General features: G+C 36.2%; 1 non-coding gene across 1 annotated transcript; it reads right to left on the bottom strand.

Moving 5' to 3' along the window:
* Positions 1-1,129: 1,129 nt before the first annotated feature.
* LOC145096364 (small nucleolar RNA R71) lies at positions 1,130-1,236 on the bottom strand. The gene has a single exon (XR_013703772.1). It is a non-coding gene; the product is annotated as a small nucleolar RNA R71 (small nucleolar RNA).
* Positions 1,237-15,903: the final 14,667 nt, after the last annotated feature.

The following is a 15,903-nucleotide window of genomic DNA, read 5'->3' as shown; positions in this document are numbered from 1 at the left end:
TTTAGGCAAAATTGATCTACATTTTATTTAATACTTTGGTTATTTGCATAGAATTATGGTACTTATGAAGATAAAATGTTATTTGCAGCCAAAATAAAGCATTTTAGAAGAAAGGGACCATAAGTGACAATTTATGGAACATTGGAGGCTTGAAGCATAAAAGATGAAGTAATTCACGGAATATACTGGGGTCACGACGTGAACTTAATAACCACGACGTGGAATCGATCTTTCTAGAAGATAAGTACGCGAAGAAAGAATCCTTGGCGAATACGGATAATTCCTGAAGTCACGTCGTGGAGCTTCCTGCCACGACGTGGAACGTGATTTTCCAGAAAATATATAAACCATTCTCCATTACGATTTGGGAGACTTTTGGCTGAAGAAAGAGGTTCTAGTAGAAGATTTACAACAGAAGTAAGGTCCTGGAAAAAGGGTTTTCAACACCAAAAGAGTAAAAGTCCATAATTTGTTTATTTGATTAATACATATAAACATGTTTTCTTATTTAAGTTGTGTTTTTGTGTTAGTTGCTACTATGAGCAGCTGAATCTATCTACTCTTATCTAGCTAGATGAAGCTTCAAACTTATGAATAACATAATTTTATATTGATTTATTTAGTTGGTGAATTGCTTGTGTTTGATTTATTGTTACCTAGCATGCTTATGTTGTTGCTGTAGTTGCTTAAATTCATGTTATGTGTAGCTTAGTGACCATTAACTGCATGAACTTGATAACCTAGCAATTTAGTGAACATTGAATTACTAGAGCTAGGATCAACCAAAATCTTAGTTAGTAATTGAAGTAATTAACTTTGATGTGCTGGAGAACATAGATTATGACCATTCGAGTTGAAGGGACATATCCTTACTGCACTTAAGGATATCCCGTTTTATGGGAACGATCACGAGGATGTTTTCAAACACTTAGATGAGGTGAACGATATTACGGATTATTTTAATACTCCCAATATCCCAAGGGAGACAGCTTTGCTAAGGATGCTACCAGTCACTTTCAAGGGAGCAGGAAAAGACTGGTTGAAGGCATTCCCACCTGGTATAATCACCACATGGGCCCAATTGCGTGAAAGATTTCTAGATCAGTTTTGTCCACCCTCCAAAATCTCTAAACTCAAGAAGGCAATTGTCAACTTTGAGCAAAATCCGGGGGAGTCATTATATGATGCCTGGGAATGCTACAAGGGGTTGTTAAGGAATTGTCCTCAACATGACCTCAATATTCAGCAAGAGATGTCGATATTTTATGATCGGGTGAATGTCATGACTAGACAACTCCTTGATTCGTAAGGACCACTAACGAAGAAGAACCCAAATCAGACCAAGGAGCTGATTAAAGAGTTTTCAAGGCACTCTCGTGAGTATCACAACCCAGGGCATGATGGAATAAAAGGCAGTGGAGGTACACAAACTGAAGAGATGGCTGTTGTGATGGCGATGCTTAGCACTATGGATAGGAGATTGACTCAATTGGGCCAATCAATTCATGCAATTCGAGTTGGTTGTGAGAGATGTAGTGGCCCACACTTGACAAAGGATTGCAATATGGATGAATATGGAAACAAGAAAGCTCAAGTATGCTACTCAAGTGGGGAAAATTTGATGAAGATTAGGGAAAACCAAAGAAAGAGTGGATGCCTTACGAAGAATACAAGAAGCAAAAAGAAGAGAAATTTAGGCAAATTGGCCGGGGCTTCTACCAAAGAGAGCAACCACTAGTTAAGAAGGAATTGATTGTTATTGATATATAACAATCAAAGGTAATTCTCTAAACCCTAATTCAGTTTATAATATGTTAGATCAAAGTTTATTAGTCTTGGATTCAAAGCATGTACAATAGAGAAACCTAGATCCAAGCATTAGGGTTTGTATGAGCACATAAGATTGTTCTTATGCATAAAACCCATCAATGTAATCAAAGCCTTGATTGGTTTCAGTTTTATGTGATGCTTAACTGTTTTGTTTGCTTAAAATCGAGTTTTTTGTCTCTGCCCGACACAACTCGGCGAGTCAGTATCTGGACTCGGCGAGTTGGCCCTACTCGGCGAGTCCAGGTCTGACTCGGCGAGTCAGTGCGTCAGGCAGAGGGTATTTCGGGATTTAGCTGTTGTTTTGACTTGGATTTGATGCATTGTTTTATGAAGTTAAAATCCGAATTTTATCTTATAAATGTTTATCCTTGCCAAAACAATAGATAATTTCAAATCTTTTAAATATTGGTTGTTTATGTGGTAAATATGGTTTATTTAAAATTATTTGGTAATTATCTAATGACTAAAATAAGATTAGGTCAAATATAGATAATTATGAAATTAATTGTTTAATTTGAATTATTTGTTATTTGATCCCTAATGTTTTGAAATGTTTCAAAACTTGCCCTCAAGTTTTGGAATTTAAAAGTTGATTATAAGTTTAATTTTGAAATGTTAAATTCTAAAACCCTAGTAATTTTGAAAAGTTCAAATCACACCCTTATTGTTCTGTTAATTAATTAAAGTGTATAATTAAAAGTGATTTAATAAATCCATAAAGTTTTGGTTTACATTTAATTAAAAGTATAATTGACTAAGTTAAACCACCTAGTATTTTAAAAGTGTAAAATACACCCTATACTATATATAACATTAAAAGTCTAATATTATATATGTATGAGTAAACAGTCAGTCTTACCGTTAGTAGGCCTCATTCACGAAGCTGGTCTATAAGGGGTGTTTAAGGAAATTGCCTATAAAATGGCGATTGAATGGGTATCCACTCTTACCCACCGCACTCTTGACTAGTGGAGGGTCGTTAGCCGAACGGGTAGGATAGGACAGAAACCTTCCTTTATAAGTATAATGAAGTACAAAGTAACTAAATGCTTTTTCAAATTCCCAAATCAAAGTTACTTTAGAAAAAATGTGAAATTGCATGCTAATCCATAGAATTACACTTCATACCCTTGTCAAACGTTAGTGGAGCGTGTGTGGTTAACCGGCACACTAATTTGGGGATGACATTGGTAGCGAAGGGTGACTCGATGTTCGTCAGAGATCAATGGAGCGTGTGTGGCTAACTAGCACATTGATTAGGTGATTGTAGCATTGGGTGCACCACGTGATTCGTATGGTTATTCACACCTTGTTTGTGATCCTCGGCATCCCAGTCACAAATAGTAGGGCATAATTGAGATTAAACATGCCATTGAAAAGTTCAATGAATCTCAAAAGATCTAGGAGTTTCAATTCATTTAAAACTTAAACTTCCTTTTCGTTTTTCATGGTGGAAATTGGTAAATCATCATTTACCTACCTTCAAATATTCTGCAACTAGATTATGGCATCCCTCTTCTAGGTTGTAGAGTATTGTGTTGGATCCTAGCTTGATGTTTCATTTGGGTGTTACATCAAGAATTCTAATCAACATAACTTGAATTTTCTCCCGTTTTGTAGATGTCTGAATCTTACAATGGTCTTCCCAAATCCTTTGGAACAAGCTTTCCAAATGAAGATGACGTTCCGAGATACGATCAAGGAAATGAGAGTCATGCTTCACTTCCTCCACCTCCTCTAATTGTTCTCCCTGACCCACAAGTTCAAAGGCTTGAAAATTTCAAGCTCACTCAAGCCCTTTTGGCAAGTAAACACGAATATGGGAAACCTATGTGTGCACACGTCTTAGAGATGAAGTCACACATTGATAGGTTAAGCATGTTGGGTGTCGAGATTTCAAGTGAGTTGACTGTTGACTGGGTTCTTTAGTCACTTCCTGAATCATATAGTGAGTTTGTTAGAGAGTACTATACGATGGATCACGACGTGACCCTCATTGATCTCACGTATTTGCTTATAGCTACTGAATCAACAATGATTTGGCGTGCTGGTCAAGCAAATTTGTCTGGTGAATCAAACTCCCAAACTTCAATGGACACTGGCAACATTAGAAGTCCAGAAAGAACTAAGTTTGTGATTGTCCGATGTGCTGTGCCAAAGGAGTCCATTTGATGTTATTACCAAGAGAAGGGGCATTGGAGACGAAGCTTCCCTATTTACCTAAGAGATCTAAGAGATGGGAGAGTCAAGACGTATGGCTCTACTTCATGTAAAATCCATTATCTAACTCTTTTAAGTTCCTATTCTAGATTCTTAATACATGATGTGATAAGATTACATTTTGATGTTTTGTAGGATCGAAGAAAAGAGAGGAAGCTTAAGGGAAGAAGTGAGCTGAATCTAATCATGAAGAAATCGATTTCGATTGCATGACTTAAAGATTGGATTCTTGAGCTACTACTTGGAGTTAGAATAGATTGTTAAGAAATATGTAATAACATAGTTTTTCAATTGAATTGCATTGTAAGGACAAAATTTTTCCGCAATAAAATGAATTTTGATTTTATCATATTTATTTATCCTTGCGATGGCATGTATGAAAAATTGATGTTTGAATGTTTCTATTATTAGCAACAATGGATTTGATTCTTAATTATGTTATTTGTGGAAATGTCAAAAGTTTACCCAATAAGGAGAGTTTCTCATCGCCCAAGTTTCAATTGGACAGAAACTTGGAATCATGCAATGTGTATTGTATGATGAATGAAAAAATTTCACATTTGGGAAACTTAGACTAATTCTTTGACAAAGTGTCAATTAAAGGACTAGGAGATCAAGTACACTAGGTTGTGCGTTGATCAAGTCCACAACAAGAGTGACAAAGATATTCGTCATGATTTACTAAAGTTTAGTAAATATGATTATACTTATAAGATTAAGTATAATTCTAAGTTGATTGAAAGAGTTTCAATGAATAGTAGAACGAATAAAGAAGAATCAAGTAGGCAGAAAGATAAAAGTTTCTCTATTCTAAGAAGAAAGGATAGTACATTTTATTGTGTTTTATGATAAGTCTTAATGATTAAGAACCATGTCTCAATTGATACTCTAATTGATTCTTAGTGCAATTGCATGTCTTAGAAGAGGAATTGAGAATTGTAGAAATGGTTAAATCAAGAAGTCAATCATACTTCGTTCCAATATCAAGTCTTAGATTCAAGATTGTGACATTGAGTGAAAAGTCTTAAGTAGGTTTATAACACTCATCAAATGTGGAATTTGGAAAAGTTTTCTTATTCTTGCACATTTGAAATTGGTAATTTGTGCTGTCTTGGATAAGACAAAGACCAACTAGGACCAATTATGTGACGTGTTTTGTCTTGATAAGAACTACACTAACTCTTGAATATTTGCTTTGTCACGAAATGTTTCTTGACAAGAGAATCTTATATGTCAAGGAGTCAGTGGTAGTCTTAATGGTCTTGAAAGGTTTCAAGAACAAATCAAGAATAAACCTTATCGATCATCACTTGCACACGACTTGAGGTTTACAACCTATCGTACTGACATTATTTTTTTTCTGTGCCATTCCAATTGAGTTAATTGTGTATGTGAGTTCTATGAGTTCTCATTTGAATGCATACTAGAGCCTTATTCGATGGAAAGTACATTGATATGTAAGGACAAGTTACTAAACTACTTGGTGTTATAAAACTTATTGTTGTGTGTGATTCGATCAATAAATGCAAGCGAGCATTTAAGTCGAAGTTTATCCATTCCTTTTACCCAAAGTTGGATAAAAGCGATAGCTGTGGGCCTCTCGATGATTTAGTGATGATACCTAAGCGCTTGGCCAAGCCGGGACAAAGTTGATGTGTTCAATTGTAGTCTGTTGTCTGTCGTCATAAATCGGAAGTCGGGAAATAGTATGGAGAGAATGATTGAAATTCATGACTTATGTCTATTCAATATCTTGAGAATGGAGGAATATATAATCCCTTATCTAGAGGACACACTATCTGATAAGATCAGAGTTGACAGCGCTTTTGAAAGCTAAGATTGCTGATCAAGTTCTGAAGTTATACGGAAAATAGTTATTAGACTTATCCAAGTGGGAGACTGTTGGATTAGTGTCTAAGTCCATAACTATTTTGGTATGTACTTGACCCGATTATGAGCATGGTCCTTTTGGGTTGCCTTCACCATAGCAATATGTAGGATGATTTAAGGAGAGAAAGGTTTAAATATGATTTATTAATATATTATGAGAATAATATATTAAAGGAGAAATCATATTGTTTAATTAATATTAGTCAAGAATTAATTGATAATTAATTTTGTGGCTAAAAGAGATTAATTAAACTTAGGGGACAGGACTGCAATTATTGGATAATTGAGTTATTGGGCTAAGGAATGCTAAAGGAACAAGAGGTGAACGAAATTATGATGGGAGCCCATCATATTTTCGTCCATGGCCTTATCTAGAAGGTTCCATGGGCTGCTTAGAGTTTAAGCTGTCCATTAGGGTTTTGACTGAAACCCTAGCAGCCCACACAAGTATATAAAGGACCCCTTAGGCTCCAAAAACGTGGACAACTGATTCTCTAGGGTTTCTAGTCGTTTTTGGGCAGCCTCCTTCCTCTCCTCTTCATCCAAGTTGCATATGGTGTTTGTGACTCCATTAGAGGTCCAACACTTGAGGCACTAAGCTTTTGAAGCCAATCCAAGCAAGGAATTGATTGTTATTGATATATAACAATCAAAGGTAATTCTCTAAACCCTAATTCAGTTTATAATATGTTAGATCAAAGTTTATTAGTCTTGGATTCAAAGCATGTACAATAGAGAAACCTAGATCCAAGCATTAGGGTTTGAATGAGCACATAGGATTGTTCTTATGCATAAAACCCATCAGCAAGATACCCACAACCAATTTTTTTTTCAATTTTTACTCCAAATTTCTTGCGTTCTCTTGTCCTTTTACTCCATCTGGTATGTATTGCATCCATTAATTGTAGATATTACTTACAATTTATACATTTTCATGGTTAGGGTTTATGTGAATGATAAGATTTCCGAAATTGGTTGAAATTGGTTACTGTTTTTAGGCTGCATGTCCTTAGAATAGCAATAGAAACAAACCCCAATTATTGTTTTTGGGTAAAATCGCGTATTTAGTGTTCGATCTGTGCCGATAATCAAACTGCGAGACCACGACGTGGCGTGCCAAGCCACGACGTGATTCCTTGGCGACCAGTTTTCTGCATTATTTTTGATAACATATTTTAGGTGTTTTGTTTTTGTTTTGGTTTGTTTTTGAAAATTAGAAGGGTTGTTCAACAGGATAATGACCCGATTGGTGTCTCGAATATCCATCCGTTATATCGATTTCCGTGAACCATTTCACGGGCCTTGTTGAAGTCTTATCAGAACCGTTTGGGATGGTTATACAATAGGGAGTTTGCTATAGCTCCGATTATTGACTGGGGATGGCTTGACGGTGTTGGAATTGTTGTTGAATTGGAGCGCCATTAGACGAAAGTATATGAGGGAGACCATTTTTCCTTTACTTTCCATGGATGGAGGAACATGTTCGCGATCCAAGAACCTGTGTACCGGGAATTATCAGTGAAGTTTTTCTCTACTGTGAACTTTGAAGAACGCACCATTGATTTTGATTATAACCGGGCACTACTTTTCCGGTTGGGCGGGGTGTAGTGGGAGTGTAGTCTCCGGGAATTTGCATGGCGCATGGGGATCTATATGGAAGTGGAGACTCAATCCCCGTTCTTTTTTCCATTTTTACTTGGTTGCGTTCGGGATTTTGTGCCCGTTATTTTTGATATTCAATTTTGGCGCACTATCACAAATCACGAGTACAATTCTCGTGATTCAAGTGAAGCACAAATTCGGAATTGGGTGCATCGTTTTTTTCATCGCCTTATCACCTTTTCTATCAATCATAAACATCATGGTGATAAGGTTTCTTTACAAGATTTGTTCTTTTTGTGGAGTATTATTACTCACGGGGTGTGTTGTGATATTCCTTACATGCTAGCAAGGTTTTTGGGAAAGAAAGCGGTCAGTTCACGACAAGGAAGTCCAATTACAGGTGGACATTTTGTCACCCGTCTTGCTCGGTCATATGGGATTTTGTCCCACGAGTTTGTGCGGAACCTTACTCGTTTTCCAGACAATGATTTGACTATTCAATTTTTGGGTGTTATGCGTGTGGTGGTCGCTGTCGGGGGAGGTTATGTTATACCCCGGGAAGATAGAGAGCAAGAGATGGAACAACCCAAACAACCTCCTGTGAGAAGACGAAGAAACATTAGAGCCCGGGGAGAAGTTGAGAGAGACCATCACTCGGGAGGATTACCCACCGACCCATTTCAAACCCAGGTTGGATCATATTTAGATAATCTCCATGGTGGGATGAATTACAACACACAAACTTTGGAGGCGATGTTTTCCCACATGGGTGTGGTGCGACCGCCTGTGGTGCGACCACAATGTCCTTACATTCCAACATGGGAAAAGTTGTGAATCCCGAGGGACGATTGGGAAGGACTGAGTGGAGTGCAGGGACGAGATGATGATGATTAATTTCTTTTCTGTTTAGTTTTTAGTTTTTTTATTTATTTTATGTGGTGTTAGTTAATGTTGAACTTGGTTTGTTGATGTAAGACTTTGGTAAACTATTATGTTACTCTTTTAGTTCTTTTGGTTGATTACAACTTGCTAAGGAATCTTGAAAAGGAGTAAGGTCGAGTCAAGAGTCGTGACCCACAATTTGAAATAAGTGTGGGGTGCGTTAAAGAGAGAGAGAGAGAGAGAGAGAGAGAGAGAGAGAGAGAGAGGATAGAGTCAACAAGTGTCTTCTTATTTTATACAACATTAGAAGAGTCTTAACCCATTAAGACGTTAGTCAAGGTGCTAGGTTGAATGAAGAAGTGAAAATTTTTAATTTTCTGAAGGTCCAGTTTCCACAACGAGGTGCATAAATTTTCACGTCGTGGTTTGATATAACTGGGATATTCTGTTTGCGTTTTTATACGATACCACGGCATGGTATTCTACACCACGACATGTTTTCTATTTATTTCACTATTTTGAAGACCATTTGGGTATTTTACCATATGGATTTCCACGCATCTTCTTGGGGTCATTTTACACACTATTGTGGCTCGTTTTCCTCCACCATATACAGTAGATTCAAGTCCGAGTTCTTATTTTAAAGAGGTCCATATTCGAGATGCACGTTTTTCCACACTTTTGGAGTTTCGTTCACGCCACTATGCCAGGGGAGTCTGTTCCTTTTTCTCCCTTCTCTTAATTTTTATATTATTTTAAGCATACAATGAGGGCATTGTATGAAATAAGTGTGGGGTAGGGGGTAGAAAAAGTAAATTGCTAGATAATTTGGTAAATATTAAAATTTTTATTAATTGGATCTAGTAGTAATAATTTGAACTGTACTTGCTAGTGGAATAATCTGATAAGAGCTCAAATGTTTAGTTGAGCCGATATACGTTATAATGCATTTGTGGCCTCCCTTATTTTAGTGAAATCATGGAACAAAAACATAACCCTGCTTAGTTTGAGGAATGCAACATGTTTACCAGCCTAAACCTGAAATGTATCTAGGAAAAATATGTCTTAACCAATAAAGGTTGAAGTCAAGCGCCACTGCTTAAGCATGTAGGTTTTTGAGTGATATAAAAAAAGTGAGTTATACATGTAAAAAAAGAGAGAAATTACCGAAAAGTAAAAATTCTTGAAGAATTTCGGAGCTATGAAAGTTGAAGATCAGAAGATCAAAGTTCTAAAGAATCAAAATTTGAAGATGCCAAAAATCATGAAAGAAGTAAATTCAATGAAGTGAAAGATCAAACATTAAAGAAAAGAAGAATTCAAGAGCTCCAAGTTGTGGTATCTTCTAAAAAGTTTTAATTCTCTAGTTTATGTATGCTTGGGTAGCTTTACAAAAATATCTTGAGGTTAGAAAGCTCTCTGAGGATGGATTCGGAGGGATGCATAAAATGAGCATTGTTCGAAAGAAGTGGGTAATTGTTTATGAAGATTGTGAGTATTTAAAGTATGGGGGGTCATTTAGGAAAAAATTTAGACACAAATGCATGCGTTGTGGTCTTGGCATAATGGCTAAGCTGGAATTGGATTGTTCTATGTAATGCTAGTGATGAAGGTTTAAGTTTAAATAAGTAGATTTTCTTGAGGGCAAGCAAATCCTAAGTGTGGGGTATTTTGATATTGCCATATTTATACATAGTTTTAGGCAATATTGATCTACATTTTATTTAATATTTTGGTTATTTGCATAGAATTATGGTACTTATGAGGATTAAATGTTATTTGCAGCTAAAATAAAGCATTTTAGAAGAAAGGGACCAAAAGTGACAATTTATGGAACATTTGAGGCTTGAAGCATAAAAGATGAAGTAATTCACGGAATATACCGGGGTCACGACGTGAACTTAATAACCACGACGTGGAATTCATCTTTTCAGAAGATAAGTACGCGAAGAAAGTATCCTTGGCGAATACGGATAATTCCTGAAGTCACGTCGTGGAGCTTCCTGCCACGACGTGGAACGTGATTTTCCAGAAAATATATAAACCATTCTCCATTACGATTTGGGAGAATTTTGGCTGAAGAAAGAGGTTCCAGGAGACGATTTACAACAGAAGTAAGGTCCTGGAAAAAGGGTTTTCAACACCAAAAGAGTAAAAGTCCATAATTTGTTTATTTGATTAATACTTATAAACATGTTTTCTTATTTAAGTTGTGTTTTTGTGTTAGTTGCTACTATGAGCAGCTGAATCTTGCTACTCTTATCTAGCTAGATGAAGCTTCAAACTTATGAATAGCATAATTTTATATGGATTTATTTAGTTGGTGAATTGCTTGTGTTTGATTTATTGTTACCTAGCATGCTTATGTTGTTGCTTGCTTAAATTCATGTTATGTGTAACTTAGTGACCATTAACTGCATGAACTTGATAACCTAGCAATTTAGTGAACATTGAATTGCTAGAGCTAGGATCAACCAAAATCTTAGTTAGTAATTGAAGTAATTAACTTTGTTGTGCTAGAGAACATAGATTATGACCATAATTGTGTTTGCATAATAAATCTTACATAGCATATTCATAAACATAATTGGTTCCGTGTTTAATTGTGTGTGACCATACACAGTTATACATGAATTAATTAACTATTGGTAAATTTAGACCTAAATTACTAATATAATAACAACCAACTTAATAATCCATAATTATTTGCTAGCCATAAGGACGAAGTGGATTCGAACTAGATAAGAGTGTTTTTAATTATTGACTGAATTTGAGTTAAGTTAGTTTGATATTGCAAAATCAGATAAAAACCCTTTTAGCTTGTTAATAATTAGATTAATTTAGTAGTAAATAGATTAATTAATAATATCGTTCCATGTGATCGACACCCGACTTACCCAAGCTATACTATAATCTGACTATGTACGCTGCCTATAAGTGCATAATTAGTCTAAGTTTGTTAGGTTATAAATATTAAATTTAGTGGGTATTTCCATGCACATCAATCGGATTCTTAGGAGTGTGTGATCAATTGGGTTTGGCTAGTAATGGAGCGCAAGCTAGAAGAGTTGGTTGTTGTCGAATCGATCGTTGGAAAGTGAGAAAGATTCGGAATTCTCCAATTTTAATGTATCGTGAAGACTTACTAGAATCTAAGTGGGAGACAATCGTCCCGGGATACAGAAGCAGGAGCAGTTTTGAAAATGGGATAAGTTTTGTATCGTTGTCACGAAGGAAGACAACCCAAGTGGATGTTTGGTTTGAAGGTTGTGTGAGTTAGGAGTTTGATAAAACTCCCTGGTACGTGTATCACGTCTTCTCGATTGTTGATAACAGAATTTGGGAAATCAGGTTGGAGTTCTAGTCATGAATTGAGTTCAGTTCGAGTATTCGGTCGAGGGTGTGCTCGACTCTAAGGGTTTTTGGATTGATAGATTGAGGGTTTTGTTAGCTGCCAGGGCTCAACAGTACTTTTAGCACGGGTGTGCGGGTTAATTAGCGTATGTGGTAGATACATGGCTCAGGGAACAGACCACGGATTTCTAAGAGGGTGGACAATTGTCATGAGGGCTAGGGTTAGGCTGGGGTTAGAGTCCTCGAAATGGATCGGGAGTTCAGAACCCCAAGTGGGTGAGAAAAGTCTGCATGGGAATGATCACTAGGAGGGGTGGTCCAGGGAGATGCTCAACAGTTTAGAGTGGTCTGGATAGACTAAAGGCCTGGTGAGGCGGTCCGGTCATGCTGAAGACTCTGTATGTGTTTGTAGATCTGTGTGCGGGTATTGAGTATGTGATGGGTTTTGAGCATTCTAACACTCTTATGGTGTACATGCAACCTTATAAACCTTGGATCTATGTTTTCTCTATTATACATGCAAATATTCAATATTCCAAGGTTTTATCCTAACTAGCATAATATGAAGCAACTATACTACAAAAGCCTAGTTAGATAACATACCTTTTGATGAAGCTTGAAGTCTCGAACTTTAAGAACTTAGCCCCAATAGTGTGGAAGCCTCAAGTGGAATCACAAATCACCAAAACACCTTGGAAAACTTGAGAGAATAGTAAGCATACTAGAAATTGGCCCACTCTTGTTTACTCACACACTAGTCCCATTCCATGTGCCAAGGACCTCTTTATATAGTATGGAGAATTAGGGTTTCATTAATGTAAACCCTAATACCTATGATGTGACAACCCGAAATTTCCATTCGGTCAAACCCTGAAAGTCAACCCCTTCGTATCATGAGTCAATGTCATTATTTCTTATTTTTAAGAAATATAAAGTTTGTTTGATTATTTTAATATTATTTTTAAACGAACGAGTGAAAGAAAGTGTCGTCTCGGGTTTTGATTTTTGAAAACCGCAAACACTTCGCGTATTAGAAACACCCGACCAAACTTTTATGTTTTGGGTTTAGAAGTCACCAAAACCGTAAACTCATACCTATGTATGAGTTTACTCCCCAAGTAACTAGTCATTTGTGTTTACTCCCTAAAATGTCAAAAGAGTAAACTCCAAGTTTTCTCTCAAGTATCATCCAATATTTAATTCCAAATCTTAAATCTTGTAAGTGTTTTAACCCTTTCAAGTTAGTCAAACACTTAATCTAGTGTTTGTGCATCTATTCATCTATTCATTTATGTGTTTTGTTTAGATTTTCCAAAACACCAAGAACACCAAGAACACACACTAAGTGTTCTTGGCCTTTTAGCACAAATCAAGCCTTCCAATAGTAAGTGCTTCTATCCTTGAGTGATTTTAAGCTAGTACTACATTTAAACATCAAGAAAATATGTCAAGAACACAAGATTGAAGGTGTTCCCGGTCCAAGAATGTTCTTGGGCCGTAAACACCATAAAGGGCACCAAAGTGTGCCTAAGTCCTAATCTAAGCCCAAGTTTGATGTTTAAACCTTCCTTGACATGTTTAAACCCTTCCTCATTGAGTTTAAACCTAGAAAAAATCAAAGACCATCAAATATAGGGGTTTACGGTTTGGGGATCTCCCAAAACTGTAAACACCGTAAAAAGAGTTTAAGTTTGTCATTTTCCTTCCTTAGGCTTAGAAACTAGCTCATACACTTCCCTAATTGTGTTAGGGACTTGAAAACATGGCTTTACACTCTTCCATATGGTTTTACGGTTTATGAACCCAAGGGAAAACTCCATGAGGCCGTAAACTCCTCAAATTAGGTGTTTTGATGCCCTAGTCCATTCCAAAGGCCAAACCACTTAGTAGAATTGCTCCAAGAGGCTTGTTAAACCACCGAACAACACCTAGTCATTAGGACTAAAGTTTATGACCGTAAACTCTAGAGTTTACTGCCGTAAACTCTTGGTGCCATGACCATCAAAACCGTAAACTCCAAGGGAGTTTACCCTTGGACCCCAAACACACTAGCCTTTCCCTACAACACTTAGATGCAACTTTTGAGACGTATAACACTTGTATAAAGTGTTTAGCATGTCCTAGAGTGTCTTAAGTTTGTTTATTAGTTGTTTAAAGACTAATTGTGTGTATACATATATCCTTATATGTTATTAGGATCTTTGTGAGTGTCTAAGTCTTCACTTGACACCAATCACTTATCCGACACTTCCTTCCGATCCACTAACCACAGGTGAGTTCATACCCCTTAATCAATGTTTTAAACTATTTTTAAATGTTTTATGGGGGGATACAAGTAGAATTATGCTAATTATTATATCAATCACATGTGATTAATAAGCAGCATTCAAATGATTGGCTACTCATTAGCCGTTTTACTAAACAGTTTCCTTCAAATGTCTTTCATAAACACTTTATGTGTTTAAAAATCCTTATTTCTCTGTACATTTTACTTTGTATGTTACTTTTCACACTTATTTACAATTGTGTTTCAAACAAATGTTTCTTTATACTAAACCGTTTTATCAAACCCATGCCTTCAAAACCGTTTTATAGATTGACATCAAGTCGATCTTTTCTTAAGATAATAATTATGTTCAAAGGTTTTACAAAACTTATTTATGCTTTTATATTATAAATTGCATGCCTCTATATGTATTGTTATATAAGAAATGTTTAAAAGACTTAGGAAGGCTATCCACCCTATTTCCTTTTCGTGCTTGAGATGTGGTCTGGTGGAATATCGGGTACTCGTCTGAAGGTCTTTTAAATATTAGTTATATATCATATGTACATATATAGTCATAAAGGCCCTTCCAATTCATCCCATGCCCTTGGGTAGCAAGGGTATACATCCATGTCCATACGTACCAGTTAGATTACTAGTAAACTACCATACGGGTAGTTTAGAAAGATACTAGAACTATTACTAGAACGCGAAACCATACAATGAGTCAGTTCATTCATGAGTCAATACTTGCTAGATAGAGAGCACGTACACTACAGCTAGAACATTATAGTACATTACTATACTTGCTAGATAGAGAGCACGTACACTATAGCTGGAACATTATAGTACATTACTATACTTGCTAGATAAAGAGCACGTACACTACAGCTAGAACATTACAGTACATTATTATACTTGCTAGATAGAGGGAGAACACACATTACAGCTAGCACACGTAGAACTTTTCCGTACATTACATATACATTACTACGTTGACATAATCGTGATCCACTATATCGGAGCATGCCTTAAATGTCATGGCCCAAGTTGTAGCCAGAATTCTCTTGGAGGGAGAGAGTGAGTTTGCGTATAGATCTATACTGGATTGACTATCCTACACCTTGCTGCTAGCTACATCCGGACCTGCAGGTCTGCGGGTGCCAAACATCATTCCTTTTTACGACCATACTTATGTCGTTGTTACCAGTCAATAGCATGGTGCAATTAATCACATGATGCCTTAATATAAATCCGGTTTAAGGTAGTTAGTACAACAGTAGTTCTTATAGCACTACACTACAGTACTACATTAATTTTTCCCTTTTCATATACTTAAGTGATCTTTCACTTAAGCATTAAATGTAAAACTATATTTTGTTAATGATAGTTACACTTGGAAAATTACACACTTTTACAAGAAACGTACATTCAGAGTAGTTAGGTCTTGGTAGAAGACTACATTCAGAGCAGTTAGGTCTTGGTAGAAGACACCTTCATATAATACTAGGAATCATAGGGATTTCTAGGGTTTTTCAAACATTTATAGTTGTTTTACAAACATTTTCATACTTACAGTTCATATACACTTTCAATACTTACAATTCATATACTTACAAATTCATACATACAAATACTTACTTACACATTCTTACATACAAATTCATGCATACAAATACTTACTTACAAATTAAGACACTAAAATACTTATGATCTCACCAGCTTTAAAGCTGATACTCGCTTTCAAAATTACTTGTATCCTCAGGTCATCTATAGACAGGTACAAACGCAAGGATTAAGGAAGATGGAGCTCGTTCAAGACTCATCTTTCATTTTTGATTTATGCTTTAGTGTCTATT

Source organism: Lactuca serriola, chromosome 3 (assembly GCF_051521515.1).
Source record: "Lactuca serriola cultivar US96UC23 chromosome 3, Lser_US96UC23_V15, whole genome shotgun sequence".
NCBI classification, from domain to species: domain Eukaryota; kingdom Viridiplantae; phylum Streptophyta; class Magnoliopsida; order Asterales; family Asteraceae; genus Lactuca; species Lactuca serriola.
Note: the sequence above shows the minus strand (reverse complement) of the source record. Positions and strands in the feature narration are given on the sequence as shown.